Below are 25,784 nucleotides of genomic sequence, written 5' to 3'. Positions count from 1 at the left end.
TACCTTACTTCCTCTTTCCCTTTTTCTCTCCGGGCAACTTTCATACAAATGATCATCTTTCCCACACAAATTACATAGTTTCTTGTTCTCACAGTCCTCTTGAGTATGACCTCTCTTCTCACATCTGGAACACCAAAAAAAAAGAACATTCCTCCTTCCTGTGACCATACTGTTTGCACTATCTGCAAAAATCAGGCATCCCAGAAAAAAACATGTCCTCATTCACAGACCCAATCTTAAAGCGACTGGGTGGAAGCATCATCTCACCATTCCGATCCAATTTGACTTTCACTACAAACTTCCATTTTGTTGTCCAAAAACCATAGTCATTAAAGATTTTCCCTGCTGCAGAGACTTCATCAAAATAACGGGACAAAAAATAAATAATCTCCTCCTCTGGAACCACTGGACTGTACATTCTCACAATGACCAACCTTTCCCTTCTTGGAAAATGTGGCACTATCTTCACTCCCTCCAGAATTTGGTCTCCCTTCACCAAGTCCATTCTTCTCCAAAAATCCGAATACTTCTCTTCCGAACAGAAAATAAAATAAAAAAAAACTCTTTTTGGAAACTCCAACATAGACAGAATATGCTCCTTCTGTACTCCCAAAAGTCCAAAAATCTTCTCCACCAGGAAACTTAAACCAATTTCTCTCTTTCCTGGATCTTCAAACAGAAAGCGAACTCCATTCTTCACCCTTGCATAAGGTGGCACTTCATGCAAATTCTGTTCCTCCATCTTCAACTCCACGAAGACCGAAATAAAGCTCGCCCACTCAGAACCCTGAGGGCAGGTTGATCGCCTCCCGTTGCCCGGGGACTAATCCAACTCCCTAATAGCAGCAGGGGGGTGAAGCCCTGCTGAAAGACAGAGCGATCCCCCCAGGCCAAGGAGCCGGGTACCCCGAGCACCTCTCAGCCAAGACCAAGGCAGCAACCACTAGATCACTACACTTGATCTTAGCCAAAAGGCCGAGAAGCGATAACCAGAATTGGTTTCGAACTACGGTGCCACCCAAGGATCCTGAAAAGTCCATTTGTGGAGATGGGCTCCTGGACTCCCGTTAAGAAGACATGTTGTCAACCTCTAGATCCCTTACATGCCTGCACTTTTCGGCTTGCTGCTGCAATCCACGCGTTTTAGATCTGCATAACTCCACCTCTTTAAACACAGCACCCTCACCCCCTGCTGTTCCCACCCGCCTCAACACCGTTGGAAGGGAGGAGAAACAATTAAGGCGGGGGGGGGGTGGAACGAGCAGCTGTCTACCCTTAGCAGGAGGGCTGCTGATTACTTACCTTTCCTGCTGCTGCTGGCTGTCCAGCAGCAGACTGAAGGTGGCTGCTGCTGTGCGCAGGTATATAAAGGCTCAGAGCCTATTATGACACACGCAGCCAGCGTTCCATTGCCACATTCCATCTACTGCAGGCAGGATACCTGGCTGGCTGTATGTCACTGAGAAGCTCACAGAGACCGCCATAAGCAACAGTTTAACAGAATGCCACAGACTAATCAACCAAACTTTTTGGGTTGGGTTCTCTTTTATAGTCTGCAGGCATTAAATGAAAGAAGTCAGTGTTCCAGCAGAGGGAGACAACGTTTCAGAAAAGGCATTGTAGCAAACCAAAAAAGAAATTTTAAGCGCAGCAGAGTAACCAGCACACATACCTGTTAGCTCAGGTGAGTTTAAAAGGCTGCTGTTGATAACAAGGGCATTTGCTAAATAGATGGTGTGTGTGCAACAATATACTGAAAGGTCAATTATATTGTGCAGCTTATCTCACCACCTGTAGTTATTTAGGTGAAAGCTCCAAAATGCTTGCCTAATATGTCTGTTTATCCAAAAGGAAGTAAAGAGGGAGAGCTAGATAGATAGCATTGCATTACATTACATGGCAATGCAATGCACAGTTGCTGAAGTTGAACCAAAATGAGCTTGTCATCTGGCTTCTGCAACTTTGAACATGAAAAATCCAATGAGGAGAAGAAAAGCAAAGCCAAAGAGTACATCCCAAAATCCGACAAACAAGCAAAATGAACAAAAAACATTGAATTCAATTCTTTCTGATTTTAGAAACTGCATTAAAGAAGGGGTGCATCGGTCCTGGAGATACTGCAATACCAGGTCAATGCGTGGAGTGGACAGAGCAAGCTCTTTTTCCATCTCCCTGTTCTAAAAATCCATTTAATATATGGTCCCCAGATAGGGGACGTATCAGATATTAAACTGATAAGAACAGATACTACACTTGATCTTAGCCAAAAGGCCGAGAAGCGATAACCAGAATTGGTTTCGAACTACGGTGCCACCCAAGGATCCTGAAAAGTCCATTTGTGGAGATGGGCTCCTAGACTCCCGTTAAGAAGACATGTTGTCAACCTCTAGATCCCTTACATGCCTGCACTTTTCGGCTTGCTGCTGCTGCAATCCACGCGTTTTAGATCTGCATAACTCCACCTCTTTAAACACAGCACCCTCACCCCCTGCTGCTCCCACCCGCCTCAACACCGTTGGAAGGGAGGAGAACCAATTAAGGCGGGGGGGGGGTGGAACGAGCAGCTGTCTACCCTTAGCAGGAGGGCTGCTGATTACTTACCTTTCCTGCTGCTGCTGGCTGTCCAGCAGCAGACTGAAGGTGGCTGCTGCTGTGCGCAGGTATATAAAGGCTCAGAGCCTATTATGACACGCGCAGCCAGCGTTCCATTGCCACATTCCATCTACTGCAGGCAGGATACCTGGCTGGCTGTATGTCACTGAGAAGCTCACAGAGACCGCCATAAGCAACAGTTTAACAGAATGCCACAGACTAATCAACCAAACTTTTTGGGTTGGGTTCTCTTTTATAGTCTGCAGGCATTAAATGAAAGAAGTCAGTGTTCCAGCAGAGGGAGACAACGTTTCAGAAAAGGCATTGTAGCAAACCAAAAAAGAAATTTTAAGCGCAGCAGAGTAACCAGCACACATACCTGTTAGCTCAGGTGAGTTTAAAAGGCTGCTGTTGATAACAAGGGCATTTGCTAAATAGATGGTGTGTGTGCAACAATATACTGAAAGGTCAATTATATTGTGCAGCTTATCTCACCACCTGTAGTTATTTAGGTGAAAGCTCCAAAATGCTTGCCTAATATGTCTGTTTATCCAAAAGGAAGTAAAGAGGGAGAGCTAGATAGATAGCATTGCATTACATTACATGGCAATGCAATGCACAGTTGCTGAAGTTGAACCAAAATGAGCTTGTCATCTGGCTTCTGCAACTTTGAACATGAAAAATCCAATGAGGAGAAGAAAAGCAAAGCCAAAGAGTACATCCCAAAATCCGACAAACAAGCAAAATGAACAAAAAACATTGAATTCAATTCTTTCTGATTTTAGAAACTGCATTAAAGAAGGGGTGCATCGGTCCTGGAGATACTGCAATACCAGGTCAATGCGTGGAGTGGACAGAGCAAGCTCTTTTTCCATCTCCCTGTTCTAAAAATCCATTTAATATATGGTCCCCAGATAGGGGACGTATCAGATATTAAACTGATAAGAACAGATACTACACTTGATCTTAGCCAAAAGGCCGAGAAGCGATAACCAGAATTGGTTTCGAACTACGGTGCCACCCAAGGATCCTGAAAAGTCCATTTGTGGAGATGGGCTCCTAGACTCCCGTTAAGAAGACATGTTGTCAACCTCTAGATCCCTTACATGCCTGCACTTTTCGGCTTGCTGCTGCTGCAATCCACGCGTTTTAGATCTGCATAACTCCACCTCTTTAAACACAGCACCCTCACCCCCTGCTGCTCCCACCCGCCTCAACACCGTTGGAAGGGAGGAGAACCAATTAAGGCGGGGGGGGGGTGGAACGAGCAGCTGTCTACCCTTAGCAGGAGGGCTGCTGATTACTTACCTTTCCTGCTGCTGCTGGCTGTCCAGCAGCAGACTGAAGGTGGCTGCTGCTGTGCGCAGGTATATAAAGGCTCAGAGCCTATTATGACACGCGCAGCCAGCGTTCCATTGCCACATTCCATCTACTGCAGGCAGGATACCTGGCTGGCTGAATGTCACTGAGAAGCTCACAGAGACCACCATAAGCAACAGTTTAACAGAATGCCACAGACTAATCAACCAAAATTTTTGGGTTGGATTCTCTTTTATAGTCTGCAGGCATTAAATGAAAGAAGTCAGTGTTCCAGCAGAGGGAGACAACGTTTCAGAAAAGGCATTGTAGCAAACCAAAAAAGAAATTTTAAGCGCAGCTGAGTAACCAGCGCACATACCTGTTAGCTCAGGTGAGTTTAAAAGGCTGCTGTTGATAACAAGGGCATTTGCTAAATAGATGGTGTGTGTGCAACAATATACTGAAAGGTCAATTATATTGTGCAGCTTATCTCACCACCTGTAGTTATTTAGGTGAAAGCTCCAAAATGCTTGCCTAAGATGTCTGTTTATCCAAAAGGAAGTAAAGAGGGAGAGCTAGATAGATAGCATTGCATTACATTACATGGCAATGCAATGCACAGTTGCTGAAGTTGAACCAAAATGAGCTTGTCATCTGGCTTCTGCAACTTTGAGCATGAAAAATCCAATGAGGAGAAGAAAAGCAAAGCCAAAGAGTACATCCCAAAATCCGACAAACAAGCAAAATGAACAAAAAACATTGAATTCAATTCTTTCTGATTTTAGAAACTGCATTAAAGAAGGGGTGCACCGGTCCTGGAGATACTGCAATACCAGGTCAATGTGTGGAGTGGACAGAGCAAGCTCTTTTTCCGTCTCCCTGTTCTAAAAATCCATTTAATATATGGTCCCCAGATAGGGGACGTATCAGATATTAAACTGATAAGAACAGATTTTTTTAACTTGGCTATCCCCCACATGGGGATAAAAACCGTTTATTTAAAATTTAACAAATTACAGAAATAAAACCATTACATCCACATTACACTTTCGGGACTTCAAAGAAAAATAAAAATTCCATCACAGCAAATTTTACAAGACTTCAAATATTCCATAGGTTAAAAAGCCATTTGCCTGCCAACGTTACATTCTTTTTCCTGTCCAATAAATAGTATATGTACATTTCACTTTTACAAAAGGCTAAAACATCATCTACTGGTAACATTTCATGTTTAAAAACAGCAATATTTCTAGCATTCCAGAGCGCTATCTTGGCACAATTCACTATCTTCCACGCCATTATTTTTTGGTCCATTGTTGGGCATTCCAGAAGACCATATAACACTGATGCAAAATTAAAGTCCTTGAGGTCCACCATTTTCTCCAGCAGGGGAATTAGTCTTCTCCAGAACTCTTTAGCAAAATCACAAGTCCATAAAAGATGCTTCACTGTCTCTTCTTCTTGACAACCTTCTCTTGGGCAGATGGCAGACCTCACAAAACCTCTTCTGTACTGGAATGCCCGGCAAGGAAGACAGTGGTGTGCGCAGCTCCAAGACATGTCTTTCTGTACATTAAAAAGATAAGGGGCATTAATCATTTTCCATATGTGTACAGTTTTGTCATCATCATAACGTTCAATATCACACAACGTCACATCAGTACTAATTTGTTTGAGTAGTGTCTTGCTGTTACATAGATCCCCTGTCTGTTTCTTATTCAAATTAAAATCAAGAATAATTTTCTTTAAAATCTCATAATGTGCAGGTAGGTTAAAAGCATAAGGAGAGGATAAAACTGTTTCAAACCAACCAAACCTTCTCATGAGAAAACCAGTGTTAAAACGCATAAAATAGGAAAGGTAATTATCTTTAAAAAGGGTTTTAAAACAGAAACAGAAAAAATGTATTAAAAGAAACTTATCTAAAACAGGGAAATCTTTCCCACCTTTAACCTTTGGCTTTGTCACAATTTCTCTTTTGAGTTTCTCCATTTTTGAGCCCCAAAAAAAGGTAAAACATACTTTTGTAATTCGTTTCAACAAATTTGTAGGAGGGGGGAACACCAAACTAAGATATAACAGGATAGGTAATATCACCATTTTTACAATCAGAACTTTACCTTCCATTGACAGCTTTCTCATATTCCACATGCAGATTTTCTGATTAATTTTCTGTGCTGCCGCATCCCAGCTATTAAAACCATTATTAGATTCATTAAAAGAAACACCTAAAATAGTAATGGAATCTGTAACTGCAATTGGTACATCATGTAAACTCATCCCCCCGACATTTAAAATATTACATTTAGTAAGATTAATTTTAAAACCGGAAACTGTACAAAAAGACTGAATTTGGCTTATCGTTTTTTGTATTGAAGGTACATCACATCCAAACACTGCTACATCATCCATATAGCTTACAACTTTAACTTGTAGACCGTTCCCTCCGGGTAAGGGTACTCCACATATTTGCTTATCCCGGCGTATTGTACATAAAAGGGGTTCTATAGCACATGTAAAAAGCAGGGGGGACAAAGGGCAACCCTGCTTCACCCCTGATTTTAAAACTACCTCTTTTGTTTTAAAACCATTAACTAAAATCTTACTCGTACAATCATTATAAAAAGCTTTAAGAGACAATAAAAACCCACCCGGAATGCCCATTTTTTCTAAAACTTTAAAAAGATAAAAATGAGACATGCGGTCAAAAGCTTTCTCAAAATCCACCGCTAGGATTGACATCTTTGTCTTTCTGGTTTTTACATCTTCAATACAATCTTTCACCAGGTTTAAATTGTCCCAGATACTACACCCAGGTACCCCGCATACCTGATTTGCATGAATTACTTTATGTATCACCTTTTTCAACTGATTTGCACAGATCTTAGCCATAATTTTGTAATCACTATTTAAAAGAGTTATCGGCCTCCAGTTTTTAAGATCCGTTTTGTCACCTTTTTTGTATAGTAGTGATACCTCACCTTTCTTCCATGAGTTGAGTAAAACCTTATTATTAAAAACTTCGGAAAACAAATTAAACAAATCATCTTTTAAAATATCATAAAAACTTATATAAAACTCTATGGGGATACCATCAGGGCCAGGCACTTTACCATTTTTAAAACTCTTCATGGTTTCTAAAATCTCTTCCTCACATAGAGGTTGGGATAAAAAACTTTGGGCATCAGCATCTAGGGTGGACTTGATCTCCCCCAGGAAAGTGTGTATTAAATCATGGTCTACAGTTTTTACATTAAAAAGATCATTAAAATAGACATTTACCTTATCCAATATAACGTTGATATTATTATCTCCATCTATGTTATCAATTATTGTTTTCGCCTGTTTGTTTTTCTTAAAAAAATACCTGGAACAAGTCTCATCCTCTTCTACGTGTTTTACCTTTGAACGAAAAATCAGTTCTTTTCCTTTTTGTTCCAACCACTTTGAAATTTCTCCTTTAAGACTCAATATATCATTACCTACATCCAGACCATTGTCTTTGAATTTGTACAATGTCTGTAACCTGATATTAAGAAAATTATAGATCTCAAACTTTTCTTTAGCTTTTTGTATGCTTTTCTTAATAAAGAAATCTTTAATGCTTATTTTCATTCTATCAAACCAGGAGCTAAAAGAAATATTGGGGTTTTTCCTTTTTCTACAGTTTACATAAAACTCAATAAAATCCGATAAAATTTGTGGATCTTTTAAAAGGGACACATTAAATTTCCAAGATTTCTTACCACATTTCTTCTTTCCATTAATCCTCACTCTAAAAGATAAAACCTTGTGATCTGAGAGAATATTAGTTAAAACTTCACATTTCACTGGCAGTATTTCTTCTGAACCTAAAACAAAATCTATCCTGGAGCTACATGTAGAATTGCTCCAGGTGAAACCAGCGTCTATCGGGCTATCCTTGTTACATTCTTTATACACATCAGTTAATTTACAATCATTTATAATATTGCTTAACATTCCAGACGTTTTGTCATAATTTCTACTCACGGAACCGGAGCGTCGGCTTTCGCCTTTTAAACTACAATTAAAATCACCTGCCAGGATAAAAGGTTCAGAAATGTTAATAAATAAAGGTAAAATTTCCAGCATATCAGCCCTTTCATTTTTATCAGGTGACCCATAAAAATTTAAAAACTGCCATCTTGTCCCATCAATAAAAGCCTTAACTAAAAGAATACGACCCGGTAAAATATCTTGGATAAAATCAATAGACACATTTCCCTTAAAAAGTATAGCTACCCCGGCTGATCCGGTTGCATTTGATCCAGACCAGACCGATGGACCATGTTTCCACTCTTCCTTATATTTTTTGTAAGAAATCTTATGAGGGCTATGACATTCTTGTAAAAAGAAAACAGAAGCTGTAAAACAGGTTAAAAAATGTAAAACAGTAGCTCTTCTGGTCTTGGATCCTATGCCTCTCACATTGAGGGAAACACCACTAATGTCAGCCATCATAACAAATGGTTAGGAAGAAACAAAAACTGGACTTTACCTATCCGATGGACGGATCAGACCACTTGGACTTTCACCAACGCCCTCTTCTGAATCCACCGTTATCAAAGAGTCTTCATCATCGGAGAAGGAACATTCACTTAAATTAAGACCCGACGCTACTGGGGTGTAGCTCGGAAGGATATTGAGAGAAAGGTTACACTGGGTCTCCATAGGCTGACCATTTAGGTCCTCGTCAGGTGGGTCTCCGAGAGGCTCCGCACTCCCCTGCTGACCCGCAGAGGGTCGTAACACAGGTGCAGGCTGCGCACATGGCGGAGCCTCAGAGTCCCCGGAGGCAGCCAGGTTCAGGGCCCCACCTGGGGCAGCAGAGCCCCGGGACCTCGGGATTCCAGAGTCTACACCCCCGTGAGGGGATGTATCCATCTCCTCCCTATTAGCCACCTCCATGGAACCATTCTTTTTCTTATTATGAGACCTCACCAAATGCCACGTACCGCCCTCGCTCTCGTGAGACCCAGTGGGAATTTTGGGCTCGGTGTCAGCCTTTTGGCGCTCTTTTTTGGCCTTACCGACCGCCCCTTTATGATCTTTCTCAGCCTTCCTTTCAGCCTCCTTATGGTCTTTCAGCCAGCTCCTGGGCTCCTGTGAGTTACCTGTCATTGACTCGGAGGGATTGTTACTAGTCGAAGCGCCCTTATCACCTCCCGAGGCTCCAGGTTGCTGTTCCTCCTCCTGAGGGGTGGTCTGATTGGCCCGTCCATTCCCGGATGTCTTGGACTTCTCCTTTTGTTTTTGTTCATCCTCTCTGAACCTGTGAGGGCAAGAAAAATAGAAATGACCAGGTGTCCGACAAAAAGAGCATTTTTTTTCATTTGGGCACTCCTTTGTGTCATGTTCAGTACTGGCACAATTTCTACAAGTGGCACCACAACTATCCTTAGAGTGCCCATAGAGACCACAATACCTACAGAAAAGTGTCATTCCTGAGAAAAAAAAATCCCCATTAGTTTGCCCTATTTTAAATCGAGCTGGAGGAAGTCTCACACCTCCAGGGAATTTAGGGTCTCTTTCACATTTTACTAAAAACTTCCATTTTGAGGTCAAGATGTTAAACTCATTCAACACTTTCCCAATCAATTTCACACTTTTAAAATAAACTGACAAAAAGGAAATAACCTCTGGTGCCGTTATGAAGGGTGAGAAGATTTTCACAACCACCATCTTTACCTCATCCAGGACGTGCTCGATGATCTGAATCCCTTTTAGACCAGGGCTATTTTCTACCAACTTAACTCTGGACAAAACATCTTTGAAAATACCTTCGCCAGTAAAGGTTACATCATAGTCTCCACGTCGAGGATAATCCTGGATAGAAAGGATTTCGTTGGTTCTGACGTGGAGCAGTTTCTCAAGCACGTCCTGGACTACATATCCCAGATTCCGCATATCGGAACCACCAGCCGTAAAGCGGACCCTTATGGTGTTCTTGAGCCTCGCATATAGAGGCACGAGGTTGGGGTCAACCTCCATGGTATGGCGCAACAAAATGCAAATTGCAACCGCCTGCAATCTGCGCCTTCAGAGCTTTGTGATAAAGCACCTGAAGGCTGGGGGATCCCTGCCCGTTACCCTAGGACTAATCCATCTCCCTAATAGCAGCAGGCAGGTGAAGCCCACCGAAGTGGACGATCCTGCCAGGCCAAGGAGAGGGGTACCTGAGTGCCCTTCAACTGAAACCTCGTGCTGTGAAGCACTTGGTCTCAGCCAAAAGGCCGAGAAGCGATAACCAGAATTGGTTTCCAACTACGGTGCCACCCAAGGATCCTGAAAAGTCCATTTGTGGAGATGGGCTCCTGGACTCCCGTTAAGAAGACATGTTGTCAACCTCTAGATCCCTTACATGCCTGCACTTTTCGGCTTGCTGCTGCTGCAATCCACGCGTTTTAGATCTGCATAACTCCACCTCTTTAAACACAGCACCCTCACCCCCTGCTGTTCCCACCCGCCTCAACACCGTTGGAAGGTAGGAGAACCAATTAAGACGGGGGGGTGGAAAGAGCAGCTGTCTACCCTTAGCAGGAGGGCTGCTGATTACTTACCTTTCCTGCTGCTGCTGGCTGTCCAGCAGCAGACTGAAGGTGGCTGCTGCTGTGCGCAGGTATATAAAGGCTCAGAGCCTATTATGACACGCGCAGCCAGCGTTCCATTGCCACATTCCATCTACTGCAGGCAGGATACCTGGCTGGCTGAATGTCACTGAGAAGCTCACAGAGACCGCCATAAGCAACAGTTTAGCAGAATGCCACAGACTAATCAACCAAACTTTTTGGGTTGGGTTCTCTTTTATAGTCTGCAGGCATTAAATGAAAGAAGTCAGTGTTCCAGCAGAGGGAGACAACGTTTCAGAAAAGGCATTGTAGCAAACCAAAAAAGAAATTTTAAGCGCAGCAGAGTAACCAGCGCACATACCTGTTAGCTCAGGTGAGTTTAAAAGGCTGCTGTTGATAACAAGGGCATTTGCTAAATAGATGGTGTGTGTGCAACAATTTACTGAAAGGTCAATTATATTGTGCAGCTTATCTCACCACCTGTAGTTATTTAGGTGAAAGCTCCAAAATGCTTGCCTAATATGTCTGTTTATCCAAAAGGAAGTAAAGAGGGAGAGCTAGATAGATAGCATTGCATTACATTACATGGCAATGCAATGCACAGTTGCTGAAGTTGAACCAAAATGAGCTTGACATCTGGCTTCTGCAACTTTGAACATGAAAAATCCAATGAGGAGAAGAAAAGCAAAGCCAAAGAGTCCATCCCAAAATCCGACAAACAAGCAAAATGAACAAAAAACATTGAATTCAATTCTTTCTGATTTTAGAAACTGCATTAAAGAAGGGGTGCACCGGTCCTGGAGATACTGCAATACCAGGTCAATGCGTGGAGTGGACAGAGCAAGCTCTTTTTCCATCTCCCTGTTCTAAAAATCCATTTAATATATGGTCCCCAGATAGGGGACGTATCAGATATTAAACTGATAAGAACAGATTTTTTTTTTTTTTTTTTTTTTCCATGTCAGATTGGCTGTGCTTTATCAAATTAGCTCATGCAAGCTTGTATGATAGGCAACCTCTCATCATATCATGGATTTTTTTATTTTTTTATTAAAATTTTTAAAGGATTTTGAATTGAACCAAAAAGGGACTACAGCAAAATTACTTATTCTATTTGTACTTTACAAGGAATCTCCATTTCTTGAACTTCCATATTCCTTCTGCATCAATAATATTTCCACACTTTTTATCCCATAGATAGATCACATACATCCGTGACAGAATCAACTTTAAACACTCATTTACCGACATTGTTTTCCTTTTAAACACTAACAAGTTTCTTGCATCCCATAAACTTTCTATCACACACACTGTCAAAAGCCACAGAACTCTGTCTTTGAACCTGCTACAAGCACCCATACCGAACATTGCAACCTTCCAATTTACATATGTCACTCCTGCCAGTTCATTACATAGACTTCCCATACCTTTCCACACATCATATGCAAAATCACAATCCCATACCAAGTGTCTAATATACTCTTTTGCACCACATCCATCTCTCGGACACACTTCTGTCCTGATCAAATCACGCCTCTTTTGTACCTCCCTCACAGGCAAAATGTCATGCAACACCATCCATGCAATGTCTTTCTGTCTATTTGACATACCTTGTGTTCCTAATTTCTTCCACATATCAGATACATCCTCACCTCTCAACCCAACAATGTTGCAAACAATCTCTCTATCTCGCACCTTCGTGATCACTTTTTTCTTATTCCTGAACTCATTCATACCTACAGACAGCAAATCAAACTTTCTGATGAATTTCTCTACAATTTCATACCATACAGGACAATTAAAAGCAACCGGCACTGTGGCATCTCTCTGAAACCAATTCAAACCATAAAACATCCAACCAGCAGAATACTTCATCATGCAAGCACATTTATTACCCTTCCCCAAACATACCACAATCATTTTCACGTAACTCACACCTAAAAAGAACTCAACATTTGGAAAATCTAGGCCACCATTCACACACATCTTATAAACATGCTCTCTCTTCAACTTCTCCATACGACTTCCCCAAAAGAAGTTAAAGATTATTTTCTCTGTTTTTCTGATCTTCCTAGATGCAGCGGGGTACACATTTGCCACAAACAACAGGATCGGCAATACTACTGCTTTGATGATTAACACTTTACCTGTCAAAGTTAGTTCCCTCATCCTCCAAAAGTTCAACTTCTGCTCCACTCTCTTCCCACAATCATCCCAGCTTTCATTTCCCTTTAGATTTTCATTAAATGTAATCCCTAATACCTTAATTGCCCCTTCCTCACACGTTACCTCATCCATCTTGATGTTGTTATCTCCAAAGCATTTAAAGGAGCATTTTCCCCAATTTACTCTAAACGCTGAGGCACTACAAAACATGCTTAACATTAATCTGGCCCTATTCATTGCAGCCATGTTTTCATTCACTATCACCACATCATCCATATATCCCAAAATTCTCACATCTTTTCCTCCACTCCCAGGAATCAGCACACCTCTCATGACCTTATCTTTCCTTACCATACACAAAAAAACCTCAATCACACTTATAAACAGAATAGGGGACATGGGACACCCCTGCCGCACTCCAGACTTAACCCACACCTTATCACTCAACCACCCATTCACCAGAAACTCACTTGACACACCACAGTACAGACTTCTCACACAACTCACAAAATTTCTAGAAAACCCCATCCTTGCCAAAACATTGAACATGAAAAAATGCGACACTCTGTCAAAAGCCTTCTCAAAATCTACTGAAAACAACATACATTTCTGTTTGCGACTCAAACAATCACCAATCACATCCCTCAACAAAACCAAGTTGTCATTCATACTCCTACCAGGTATTGAACACACTTGATCCTCTCCGATCACACGATCAATTACATTACGCATCCTATTTGCTAGTAATTTGCTGAAAACTTTATAATCCACATTCAAAAGGGTAATAGGCCTCCAATTTCCCAAATCCTTTCGATCACCCTTCTTGTGAATCAGAACAACTACCCCTTCTCTCATAGATTCACTCAAAACATTATTCTGAAAAATATACCGACATACCTCAAGTAAGTCTTTACCCAAAGTATCCCATTCTTTCATATACAACTCTACAGGCAAACCATCTTTTCCAGGAGTCTTATTTTTACTTGCAGACATCACCACCATCTTCACTTCATCTAGTACAATCTCATCATCCAGCAGCTCACCCTCATCCTCACTCAAATGTCCTTCCAATTTTCCCAACACATCATTCATCATCCCCTCATCAATCCATTTTGACCCATACAACTCCTTGTAAAACAATTCAACCTCTTTCATCACCTCCTTCCCCTTCACATACACACCATTCACATTCTTCACCTCATCCATATCCACTTTCTTCCCAAACACTTTTTTGAAAAAGAACCTAGTACATTTTTCATTTTTTTCCAAATGCTCAATTTTGGACCTGTAAATGATTTCTTTGCCCTTCTCATTAATAAAGTGTTTAATATCATTTCTCACCTGACACATCAAATCATCCACTTCAATTCCAATCATTCTTAGTTTCCTCAGCCACTCTAACTTCATACTTAACTCATTAAATTTCTTCCTGTTATTGGCTCCTTTCCTCCTTCCCCATTTCTTGAAGAAAAAACTTATTTCCTTCTTCATCCAGTCCCACCATTCCAGCACATTCCCAAAATCCCTCTTCCGATTCTTCCACTTCACATACATCCTTCTGAGATCTTTCATAATCCTGTGATCCTCTAACAACCGCACATTTAGCTTCCACACACCTCTTCCATATGCAAAGGAAACTGTATCTTCCAAAAGTGCTCTCATACACACATGATCTGAAAAAATAACGTCATCCTGCTGGAACTTTTTACAAACAATATGATTAGAGAAAAGAATACGATCAATCCTCGATTCAATGCCCCCCCTATCTGCTTTATATGTGGCAGGAGGAGGTTTTCCCAATATTATCTCAGCAGCATCAACAAAAGAGAAATCCTCTATTAGATTTTTTAACTTTTTCCCAGTGACATCCACCTTTTCTCCTTCCGTCACACAATTAAAATCCCCAACACAAACAATGGGTATTTTCCCAGAAAGAAAAAAACACATCTTTTCAAAAGCTCCAGCCTTTCTTCTTTTCCTACTGGGGCATACATATTAAGTATTTTAAATCTCCACCCTCTACAGTTTATTTCACATACCAAACACCTCCCAGCCTCCACAACTGTGTAAGATTCTATTTCCAACCCCCTATTCCCCAATAAAATCCCAACCCCACTGTTTTTATTTTCAACAGACCCTGACCAAACACATTGGCCTTGCGGCCACACGTTGTCGTCCAGAGATTCAGAAATCCCACATTCCTGTAAGCAATAAATATCTGCATGTAAATTTTTGAGAAAATCTAAAATCACAGTTCTTCTTGGTACTGATTTAATTTGTCTAACATTTAGTGACAGGATTGCCACTTGAGCAGCTTGGGAACCCATCTCTCAATTTGGTGAGGCAGGTCACGACAGCATGCCCATTTGTTCTTCATCCTAGCCCTTCTGGAGGGGGTACGCCGGATATGCAGACGGTGTAGCCCACTCCTTCCCCTAAAAAAGGTTCATTTTGGGGATCAAGGGCTGTAGGGTACACTCTCATGGGGCTAATGCTTCCTACACTTAAAGGGGAAGGATTCCTCCTTTGTTTTTTTGGTGTGGATAACTCTTCCTCTTCTGAGTCCTCCTGCCTTCTGGATGTATGGTCTCCCTGACCACATTCACTCTCTGGGTCTGATGGACTCTCATCCCACTTTATAATTGGTGTTTTGGATAAGCTGGATTCCACATCTTCTTCACCTCCCATAGTAACTGCCATATTTGGCACATCAGCCTCTGCCTCCTGCACGGAGCTCACTTCCATACAGTCAGTTACTTCAGTCTGATGTTTATTTACGGCATGAACTCTACTGCTTCCCTGAGTGTTTTGTGTGACTCTCAACCTAGTTGCCTCTGCTATAACCTCTGCACGCTGTCTGCGTTTATCATCTTCTGCAAGTCTCCTCCTCTCCTCCACCTCCTCACTGGTCATCTCATCCAGCTCATCCTGTATAAACTCCGGCTGGGGAAGATCCACATTTCTCTGTGCAACACCAGCATAAGTTTTAGGTCTCAAATTACAGTCTTTGAAAGCGTGACCTTTCTCTCCACAGAGATTGCAGACTATCACATTTGTGCACTGGTTACTAGAGTGGCCGACTTGGTTACATTTCCTGCACACATGCTCTGCAATAGAGGTACAGTCTGTTTGAGTATGTCCGTATCTCCAGCAGAATCTGGGTGCATTGGGAAAAAAGAGGTAGCCTCTCTCCCTGCCTATGGAGAAATTTGATGGAGGGTAATGAATTCCTCCAGGCTCATCCAGGCTCTCATGAAACTTCACCACAAACTTATATTTGCCTGACCAGAGCCCTGCTTCATTCAGTACTTTCACAGCAGGTTTGATAACTGTACAGTGCTTCCTCAAGAATATGTAAATCAGCTCCAGGGGCACATGGGGATTATACATAAACAGAGTAAGAGGCAACTCACCAGCAGAGTGTAGGATAGTGAAAGTGAGTCCAGACAGCTCCTCCATCTCATTATTCATCTTCAGACAGGCATAGAAGTTGTTACAGGAAAACATTGTAGAAAAAACCAGGGTGAATTTGCATCTTGACTGCTGCAGGCAGAGGATTTCTTCTTTCTTCACCTCCAGTATTCCAAAAAGGACATCATTAACCACATGTCTCAGTGTGAATTTATCTTCATCCACGGCATCAAAATCGATCCGGATTCCATATTTTACCCGGGCTTCTCCGGGCTCCGCGAAGCGAATAACCGCCATGATCGCAGCTCGTTTCCTCTCACCTCCCTCCCAAAAGCAGCAAGCAGCATAAGCTGCTAGGCTAAGAGGGAGACACACAAGGATCCTCTCAGGCAAGACACTTGATCTTAGCCAAAAGGCCGAGAAGCGATAACCAGAATTGGTTTCGAACTACGGTGCCACCCAAGGATCCTGAAAAGTCCTTTGTGGAGATGGGCTCCTGGACTCCCGTTAAGAAGACATGTTGTCAACCTCTAGATCCCTTACATGCCTGCACTTTTTGGCTTGCTGCTGCTGCAATCCACGCGTTTTAGATCTGCATAACTCCACCTCTTTAAACACAGCACCCTCACCCCCTGCTGTTCCCACCCGCCTCAACACCGTTGGAAGGGAGGAGAACCAATTAAGGCGGGGGGGTGGAACGAGCAGCTGTCTACCCTTAGCAGGAGGGCTGCTGATTACTTACCTTTCCTGCTGCTGCTGGCTGTCCAGCAGCAGACTGAAGGTGGCTGCTGCTGTGCGCAGGTATATAAAGGCTCAGAGCCTATTATGACACGCGCAGCCAGCGTTCCATTGCCACATTCCATCTACTGCAGGCAGGATACCTGGCTGGCTGAATGTCACTGAGAAGCTCACAGAGACCGCCATAAGCAACAGTTTAAAAGAATGCCACAGACTAATCAACCAAACTTTTTGGGTTGGGTTCTCTTTTATAGTCTGCAGGCATTAAATGAAAGAAGTCAGTGTTCCAGCAGAGGGAGACAACGTTTCAGAAAAGGCATTGTAGCAAACCAAAAAAGAAATTTTAAGCGCAGCAGAGTAACCAGCGCACATACCTGTTAGCTCAGGTGAGTTTAAAAGGCTGCTGTTGATAACAAGGGCATTTGCTAAATAGATGGTGTGTGTGCAACAATATACTGAAAGGTCAATTATATTGTGCAGCTTATCTCACCACCTGTAGTTATTTAGGTGAAAGCTCCAAAATGCTTGCCTAATATGTCTGTTTATCCAAAAGGAAGTAAAGAGGGAGAGCTAGATAGATAGCATTGCATTACATTACATGGCAATGCAATGCACAGTTGCTGAAGTTGAACCAAAATGAGCTTGTCATCTGGCTTCTGCAACTTTGAACATGAAAAATCCAATGAGGAGAAGAAAAGCAAAGCCAAAGAGTCCATCCCAAAATCCGACAAACAAGCAAAATGAACAAAAAACATTGAATTCAATTCTTTCTGATTTTAGAAACTGCATTAAAGAAGGGGTGCACCGGTCCTGGAGATACTGCAATACCAGGTCAATGCGTGGAGTGGACAGAGCAAGCTCTTTTTCCATCTCCCTGTTCTAAAAATCCATTTAATATATGGTCCCCAGATAGGGGACGTATCAGATATTAAACTGATAAGAACAGATACTACACTTGATCTTAGCCAAAAGGCCGAGAAGCGATAACCAGAATTGGTTTCGAACTACGGTGCCACCCAAGGATCCTGAAAAGTCCATTTGTGGAGATGGGCTCCTGGACTCCCGTTAAGAAGACATGTTGTCAACCTCTAGATCCCTTACATGCCTGCACTTTTCGGCTTGCTGCTGCTGCAATCCACGCGTTTTAGATCTGCATAACTCCACCTCTTTAAACACAGCACCCTCAATCCCTGCTGTTCCCACCGCCTCAACACCGTTGGAAGGGAGGAGAACCAATTAAGGCGGGGGGGTGGAACGAGCAGCTGTCTACCCTTAGCAGGAGGGCTGCTGATTACTTACCTTTCCTGCTGCTGCTGGCTGTCCAGCAGCAGACTGAAGGTGGCTGCTGCTGTGCGCAGGTATATAAAGGCTCAGAGCCTATTATGACACGCGCAGCCAGCGTTCCATTGCCACATTCCATCTACTGCAGGCAGGATACCTGGCTGGCTGAATGTCACTGAGAAGCTCACAGAGACCGCCATAAGCAACAGTTTAACAGAATTCCACAGACTAATCAACCAAACTTTTTGGGTTGGGTTCTCTTTTATAGTCTGCAGGCATTAAATGAAAGAAGTCAGTGTTCCAGCAGAGGGAGACAACGTTTCAGAAAAGGCATTGTAGCAAACCAAAAAAGAAATTTTAAGCGCAGCAGAGTAACCAGCGCACATACCTGTTAGCTCAGGTGAGTTTAAAAGGCTGCTGTTGATAACAAGGGCATTTGCTAAATAGATGGTGTGTGTGCAACAATATACTGAAAGGTCAATTATATTGTGCAGCTTATCTCACCACCTGTAGTTATTTAGGTGAAAGCTCCAAAATGCTTGCCTAATATGTCTGTTTATCCAAAAGGAAGTAAAGAGGGAGAGCTAGATAGATAGCATTGCATTACATTACATGGCAATGCAATGCACAGTTGCTGAAGTTGAACCAAAATGAGCTTGTCATCTGGCTTCTGCAACTTTGAACATGAAAAATCCAATGAGGAGAAGAAAAGCAAAGCCAAAGAGTCCATCCCAAAATCCGACAAACAAGCAAAATGAACAAAAAACATTGAATTCAATTCTTTCTGATTTTAGAAACTGCATTAAAGAAGGGGTGCACCGGTCCTGGAGATACTGCAATACCAGGTCAATGCGTGGAGTGGACAGAGCAAGCTCTTTTTCCATCTCCCTGTTCTAAAAATCCATTTAATATATAGTCCCCAGATAGGGGACGTATCAGATATTAAACTGATAAGAACAGATACTACACTTGATCTTAGCCAAAAGGCCGAGAAGCGATAACCAGAATTGGTTTCGAACTACGGTGCCACCCAAGGATCCTGAAAAGTCCATTTGTGGAGATGGGCTCCTGGACTCCCGTTAAGAAGACATGTTGTCAACCTCTAGATCCCTTACATGCCTGCACTTTTCGGCTTGCTGCTGCTGCAATCCACGCGTTTTAGATCTGCATAACTCCACCTCTTTAAAAACAGCACCCTCACCCCCTGCTGTTCCCACCCGCCTCAACACCGTTGGAAGGGAGGAGAACCAATTAAGGCGGGGGGGTGGAACGAGCAGCTGTCTACCCTTAGCAGGAGGGCTGCTGATTACTTACCTTTCCTGCTGCTGCTGGCTGTCCAGCAGCAGACTGAAGGTGGCTGCTGCTGTGCGCAGGTATATAAAGGCTCAGAGCCTATTATGACACGCGCAGCCAGCGTTCCATTGCCACATTCCATCTACTGCAGGCAGGATACCTGGCTGGCTGAATGTCACTGAGAAGCTCACAGAGACCGCCATAAGCAACAGTTTAACAGAATGCCACAGACTAATCAACCAAACTTTTTGGGTTGGGTTCTCTTTTATAGTCTGCAGGCATTAAATGAAAGAAGTCAGTGTTCCAGCAGAGGGAGACAACGTTTCAGAAAAGGCATTGTAGCAAACCAAAAAAGAAATTTTAAGCGCAGCAGAGTAACCAGCGCACATACCTGTTAGCTCAGGTGAGTTTAAAAGGCTGCTGTTGATAACAAGGGCATTTGCTAAATAGATGGTGTGTGTGCAACAATATACTGAAAGGTCAATTATATTGTGCAGCTTATCTCACCACCTGTAGTTATTTAGGTGAAAGCTCCAAAATGCTTGCCTAATATGTCTGTTTATCCAAAAGGAAGTAAAGAGGGAGAGCTAGATAGATAGCATTGCATTACATTACATGGCAATGCAATGCACAGTTGCTGAAGTTGAACCAAAATGAGCTTGTCATCTGGCTTCTGCAACTTTGAACATGAAAAATCCAATGAGGAGAAGAAAAGCAAAGCCAAAGAGTCCATCCCAAAATCCGACAAACAAGCAAAATGAACAAAAAACATTGAATTCAATTCTTTCTGATTTTAGAAACTGCATTAAAGAAGGGGTGCACCGGTCCTGGAGATACTGCAATACCAGGTCAATGCGTGGAGTGGACAGAGCAAGCTCTTTTTCCATCTCCCTGTTCTAAAAATCCATTTAATATATAGTCCCCAGATAGGGGACGTATCAGATATTAAACTGATAAGAACAGATACTACACTTGATCTTAGCCAAAAGGCCGAGAAGCGATAACCAGAATTGGTTTCGAACTACGGTGCCACCCAAGGATCCTGAAAAGTCCATTTGTGGAGATGGGCTCCTGGACTCCCGTTAAGAAGACATGTTGTCAACCTCTAGATCCCTTACATGCCTGCACTTTTCGGCTTGCTGCTGCTGCAATCCACGCGTTTTAGATCTGCATAACTCCACCTCTTTAAAAACAGCACCCTCACCCCCTGCTGTTCCCACCCGCCTCAACACCGTTGGAAGGGAGGAGAACCAATTAAGGCGGGGGGGTGGAACGAGCAGCTGTCTACCCTTAGCAGGAGGGCTGCTGATTACTTACCTTTCCTGCTGCTGCTGGCTGTCCAGCAGCAGACTGAAGGTGGCTGCTGCTGTGCGCAGGTATATAAAGGCTCAGAGCCTATTATGACACGCGCAGCCAGCGTTCCATTGCCACATTCCATCTACTGCAGGCAGGATACCTGGCTGGCTGAATGTCACTGAGAAGCTCACAGAGACCGCCATAAGCAACAGTTTAACAGAATGCCACAGACTAATCAACCAAACTTTTTGGGTTGGGTTCTCTTTTATAGTCTGCAGGCATTAAATGAAAGAAGTCAGTGTTCCAGCAGAGGGAGACAACGTTTCAGAAAAGGCATTGTAGCAAACCAAAAAAGAAATTTTAAGCGCAGCAGAGTAACCAGCGCACATACCTGTTAGCTCAGGTGAGTTTAAAAGGCTGCTGTTGATAACAAGGGCATTTGCTAAATAGATGGTGTGTGTGCAACAATATACTGAAAGGTCAATTATATTGTGCAGCTTATCTCACCACCTGTAGTTATTTAGGTGAAAGCTCCAAAATGCTTGCCTAATATGTCTGTTTATCCAAAAGGAAGTAAAGAGGGAGAGCTAGATAGATAGCATTGCATTACATTACATGGCAATGCAATGCACAGTTGCTGAAGTTGAACCAAAATGAGCTTGTCATCTGGCTTCTGCAACTTTGAACATGAAAAATCCAATGAGGAGAAGAAAAGCAAAGCCAAAGAGTCCATCCCAAAATCCGACAAACAAGCAAAATGAACAAAAAACATTGAATTCAATTCTTTCTGATTTTAGAAACTGCATTAAAGAAGGGGTGCACCGGTCCTGGAGATACTGCAATACCAGGTCAATGCGTGGAGTGGACAGAGCAAGCTCTTTTTCCATCTCCCTGTTCTAAAAATCCATTTAATATATGGTCCCCAGATAGGGGACGTATCAGATATTAAACTGATAAGAACAGATACTACACTTGATCTTAGCCAAAAGGCCGAGAAGCGATAACCAGAATTGGTTTCGAACTACGGTGCCACCCAAGGATCCTGAAAAGTCCATTTGTGGAGATGGGCTCCTGGACTCCCGTTAAGAAGACATGTTGTCAACCTCTAGATCCCTTACATGCCTGCACTTTTCGGCTTGCTGCTGCTGCAATCCACGCGTTTTAGATCTGCATAACTCCACCTCTTTAAACACAGCACCCTCACCCCCTGCTGTTCCCACCCGCCTCAACACCGTTGGAAGGGAGGAGAACCAATTAAGGCGGGGGGGTGGAACGAGCAGCTGTCTACCCTTAGCACGAGGACTGCTGATTACTTACCTTTCCTGCTGCTGCTGGCTGTCCAGCAGCAGACTGAAGGTGGCTGCTGCTGTGCGCAGGTATATAAAGGCTCAGAGCCTATTATGACACGCGCAGCCAGCGTTCCATTGCCACATTCCATCTACTGCAGGCAGGATACCTGGCTGGCTGAATGTCACTGAGAAACTCACAGAGACCGCCATAAGCAACAGTTTAACAGAATGACACAGACTAATCAACCAAACTTTTTGGGTTGGGTTCTCTTTTATAGTCTGCAGGCATTAAATGAAAGAAGTCAGTGTTCCAGCAGAGGGAGACAACGTTTCAGAAAAGGCATTGTAGCAAACCAAAAAAGAAACTTTAAGCGCAGCAGAGTAACCAGCGCACATACCTGTTAGCTCAGGTGAGTTTAAAAGGCTGCTGTTGATAACAAGGGCATTTGCTAAATAGATGGTGTGTGTGCAACAATATACTGAAAGGTCAATTATATTGTGCAGCTTATCTCACCACCTGTAGTTATTTAGGTGAAAGCTCCAAAATGCTTGCCTAATATGTCTGTTTATCCAAAAGGAAGTAAAGAGGGAGAGCTAGATAGGTAGCATTGCATTACATTACATGGCAATGCAATGCACAGTTGCTGAAGTTGAACCAAAATGAGCTTGTCATCTGGCTTCTGCAACTTTGAACATGAAAAATCCAATGAGGAGAAGAAAAGCAAAGCCAAAGAGTCCATCCCAAAATCCGACAAACAAGCAAAATGAACAAAAAACATTGAATTCAATTCTTTCTGATTTTAGAAACTGCATTAAAGAAGGGGTGCACCGGTCCTGGAGATACTGCAATACCAGGTCAATGCGTGGAGTGGACAGAGCAAGCTCTTTTTCCATCTCCCTGTTCTAAAAATCCATTTAATACATGGTCCCCAGATAGGGGACGTATCAGATATTAAACTGATAAGAACAGATACTACACTTGATCTTAGCCAAAAGGCCGAGAAGCGATAACCAGAATTGGTTTCGAACTACGGTGCCACCCAAGGATCCTGAAAAGTCCATTTGTGGAGATGGGCTCCTGGACTCCCGTTAAGAAGACATGTTGTCAACCTCTAGATCCCTTACATGCCTGCACTTTTCGGCTTGCTGCTGCTGCAATCCACGCGTTTTAGATCTGCATAACTCCACCTCTTTAAACACAGCACCCTCACCCCCTGCTGTTCCCACCCGCCTCAACACCGTTGGAAGGGAGGAGAACCAATTAAGGCGGGGGGGGGGTGGAACGAGCAGCTGTCTACCCTTAGCAGGAGGGCTGCTGATTACTTACCTTTCCTGCTGCTGCTGGCTGTCCAGCAGCAGACTGAAGGTGGCTGCTGCTGTGCGCAGGTATATAAAGGCTCAGAGCCTATTATGACACGCGCAGCCAGCGTTCCATTGCCACATTCCATCTACTGCAGGCAGGATACCTGGCTGGCTGAATGTCACTGAGAAGCTCACAGAGACCGCCATAAGCAACAGTTTAACAGAATGCCACAGACTAATCAACCAAACTTTTTGGGTTGGGTTCTCTTTTATAGTCTGCAGGCATTAAATGAAAGAAGTCAGTGTTCCAGCAGAGGGAGACAACGTTTCAGAAAAGGCATTGTAGCAAACCAAAAAAGAAATTTTAAGCGCAGCAGAGTAACCAGCGCACATACCTGTTAGCTCAGGTGAGTTTAAAAGGCTGCTGTTGATAACAAGGGCATTTGCTAAATAGATGGTGTGTGTGCAACAATATACTGAAAGGTCAATTATATTGTGCAGCTTATCTCACCACCTGTAGTTATTTAGGTGAAAGCTCCAAAATGCTTGCCTAATATGTCTGTTTATCCAAAAAGAAGTAAAGAGGGAGAGCTAGATAGATAGCATTGCATTACATTACATGGCAATGCAATGCACAGTTGCTGAAGTTGAACCAAAATGAGCTTGTCATCTGGCTTCTGCAACTTTGAGCATGAAAAATCCAATGAGGAGAAGAAAAGCAAAGCCAAAGAGTCCATCCCAAAATCCGACAAACAAGCAAAATGAACAAAAAACATTGAATTCAATTCTTTCTGATTTTAGAAACTGCATTAAAGAAGGGGTGCACCGGTCCTGGAGATACTGCAATACCAGGTCAATGCGTGGAGTGGACAGAGCAAGCTCTTTTTCCATCTCCCTGTTCTAAAAATCCATTTAATATATGGTCCCCAGATAGGGGACGTATCAGATATTAAACTGATAAGAACAGATTTTTTTTTTTTTAATTTGGCTATCCCCTGCAGAGGGATAAAACTGTTTATTAAAACTTTAACAAATTACAAGTATAATTAAACAAATACCAAACGTTAAAAGACAAATGAAATTTACAAAACAAAAAATACAAAGATTTTAAATAATTAGGTTCCATTGGTTAACAAGCCATTTTTTGGAAATATGTACATTCTTCTTTTTGTCAATTAAATAATAAGTATACATTTCACATAAACATAAACTTAAAACATCATTCACTGATAAAACATTTTGTTTAAAAATAGCAATGTTGCGCGCTTTCCAGAGAGATGACTTGGCGCAGTTCACTGTCTTCCAAGCCATTGTGTACTGGTCCATTGTGGGGCATTCCATAAGTCCGTATAGCACAGTTTTATATGTAAAGTCCTTGAGGTCTGCCACCCTTTCCAGTAGGGGGAGCAGTCTTCTCCAGAAATCCCTTGCAAAATTACATGTCCATAATAGATGTTCCACCGTTTCCTCTTCTTGGCATCCGGCTCTTGGGCAGATGGCAGACCTCACAAATCCTCTTCTGTATTGGAATGCCCGGCAAGGAAGACAGCGGTGCATGCAACTCCAAGCCAGATCTCTCTGTTCATTAAAAAGATAAAAAACGTTAATCATTTTCCAGATAGACATAGATTTGTCATCATCATATCTGTCAACATTACATATTTCCTCACTTTTACGTATTTCTTTAATTAGTTTCTTACTATTTCTTAATTCCTCTATTTTCTTAGTCCCTAAATTAAAATCAGACACTATTTTCCTTAAAATCTCATAATGCGTCGACAAATTAAAAGCATGGGGCACAGATATATTAACTTCATACCATCCAAACTTTCTCATAAAAAATCCTGTATTAAAACGCATAAAAAAGGACCAATAGTGATTCTTAAAAAGGGCATTAAAACAGTAAACGAACAGATGGATTAAAAGAAACCTATTAAAATCTGGAAAATCTTTACCACCTTTTACTTTTGATTTCATCACGATTTCTCTTTTCAGCTTTTCCATTTTTGAGTTCCAAAAGAAGGTAAAACAGGTTTTGGTTATCTTTTTTAAAACATTAACAGGCGGGGGGAAAACCATGCTAAGATACAATAAAAGAGGTAAAATCACCATCTTTAAAACCAATACTTTACCCTCCATTGTAAGTCTCCTCATGTTCCACATACATATCTTCGTATTTACTTTCTGTGTAACTGTTTCCCAACTATTATAACCATCATTATTTTCAGTGAATGATATACCTAAAATGGAAATGGATTCGGAGACATTAATTGGTACATCACGTAAAATCATCCCCCCAACACTTAAAATGTTACACTTATTAAAATTGATTTTAAAACCAGAAGCTAGACAAAAGGATTGCACTTGATGGAGAGTGGCCGTAAGTGATGGTGCATCTGTACACAAGACCGCCACGTCATCCATGTAGCCTACAACCTTGGCCTCCAAACCACCGCTTCCAGGCAGAGGGACACCGCATATCTGTTTATTTTGGCGTATTGCACATAACATTGGTTCCAGTGCACAG

At 42.4% G+C, this 25,784-nt stretch overlaps 10 non-coding genes across 10 annotated transcripts; all 10 read right to left on the bottom strand.

Annotated features, from left to right (window-relative positions):
• Positions 1–2,092: 2,092 nt before the first annotated feature.
• On the bottom strand, positions 2,093–2,283 carry LOC141149443 (U2 spliceosomal RNA). Its single transcript, XR_012245740.1, has one exon. It is a non-coding gene; the product is annotated as a U2 spliceosomal RNA (small nuclear RNA).
• Positions 2,284–3,391: 1,108 nt separating this feature from the next.
• LOC141149442 (U2 spliceosomal RNA) lies at positions 3,392–3,582 on the bottom strand. The gene has a single exon (XR_012245739.1). It is a non-coding gene; the product is annotated as a U2 spliceosomal RNA (small nuclear RNA).
• A 1,108-nt stretch (positions 3,583–4,690) lies between these two features.
• Positions 4,691–4,885, bottom strand: LOC141150522 (U2 spliceosomal RNA). The gene has a single exon (XR_012246704.1). It is a non-coding gene; the product is annotated as a U2 spliceosomal RNA (small nuclear RNA).
• A 6,377-nt stretch (positions 4,886–11,262) lies between these two features.
• On the bottom strand, positions 11,263–11,448 carry LOC141150743 (U2 spliceosomal RNA). The gene has a single exon (XR_012246866.1). It is a non-coding gene; the product is annotated as a U2 spliceosomal RNA (small nuclear RNA).
• Positions 11,449–17,590: 6,142 nt separating this feature from the next.
• On the bottom strand, positions 17,591–17,781 carry LOC141274511 (U2 spliceosomal RNA). Its single transcript, XR_012322785.1, has one exon. It is a non-coding gene; the product is annotated as a U2 spliceosomal RNA (small nuclear RNA).
• A 1,104-nt stretch (positions 17,782–18,885) lies between these two features.
• Positions 18,886–19,076, bottom strand: LOC141151386 (U2 spliceosomal RNA). Its single transcript, XR_012247070.1, has one exon. It is a non-coding gene; the product is annotated as a U2 spliceosomal RNA (small nuclear RNA).
• Positions 19,077–20,181: 1,105 nt separating this feature from the next.
• LOC141151375 (U2 spliceosomal RNA) lies at positions 20,182–20,372 on the bottom strand. The gene has a single exon (XR_012247059.1). It is a non-coding gene; the product is annotated as a U2 spliceosomal RNA (small nuclear RNA).
• Positions 20,373–21,477: 1,105 nt separating this feature from the next.
• On the bottom strand, positions 21,478–21,668 carry LOC141274510 (U2 spliceosomal RNA). The gene has a single exon (XR_012322784.1). It is a non-coding gene; the product is annotated as a U2 spliceosomal RNA (small nuclear RNA).
• A 1,105-nt stretch (positions 21,669–22,773) lies between these two features.
• Positions 22,774–22,964, bottom strand: LOC141149582 (U2 spliceosomal RNA). Its single transcript, XR_012245874.1, has one exon. It is a non-coding gene; the product is annotated as a U2 spliceosomal RNA (small nuclear RNA).
• Positions 22,965–24,072: 1,108 nt separating this feature from the next.
• Positions 24,073–24,264, bottom strand: LOC141150540 (U2 spliceosomal RNA). The gene has a single exon (XR_012246716.1). It is a non-coding gene; the product is annotated as a U2 spliceosomal RNA (small nuclear RNA).
• Between the last annotated feature and the right edge of the window lie 1,520 nt (positions 24,265–25,784).

This window comes from Phyllobates terribilis, unplaced genomic scaffold, assembly GCF_046119375.1.
Source record: "Phyllobates terribilis strain yellow unplaced genomic scaffold, ASM4611937v1 Scaffold_5__5_contigs__length_657084704, whole genome shotgun sequence".
Taxonomy (NCBI): Eukaryota; Metazoa; Chordata; class Amphibia; order Anura; family Dendrobatidae; genus Phyllobates; species Phyllobates terribilis.
Note: the sequence above shows the minus strand (reverse complement) of the source record. Positions and strands in the feature narration are given on the sequence as shown.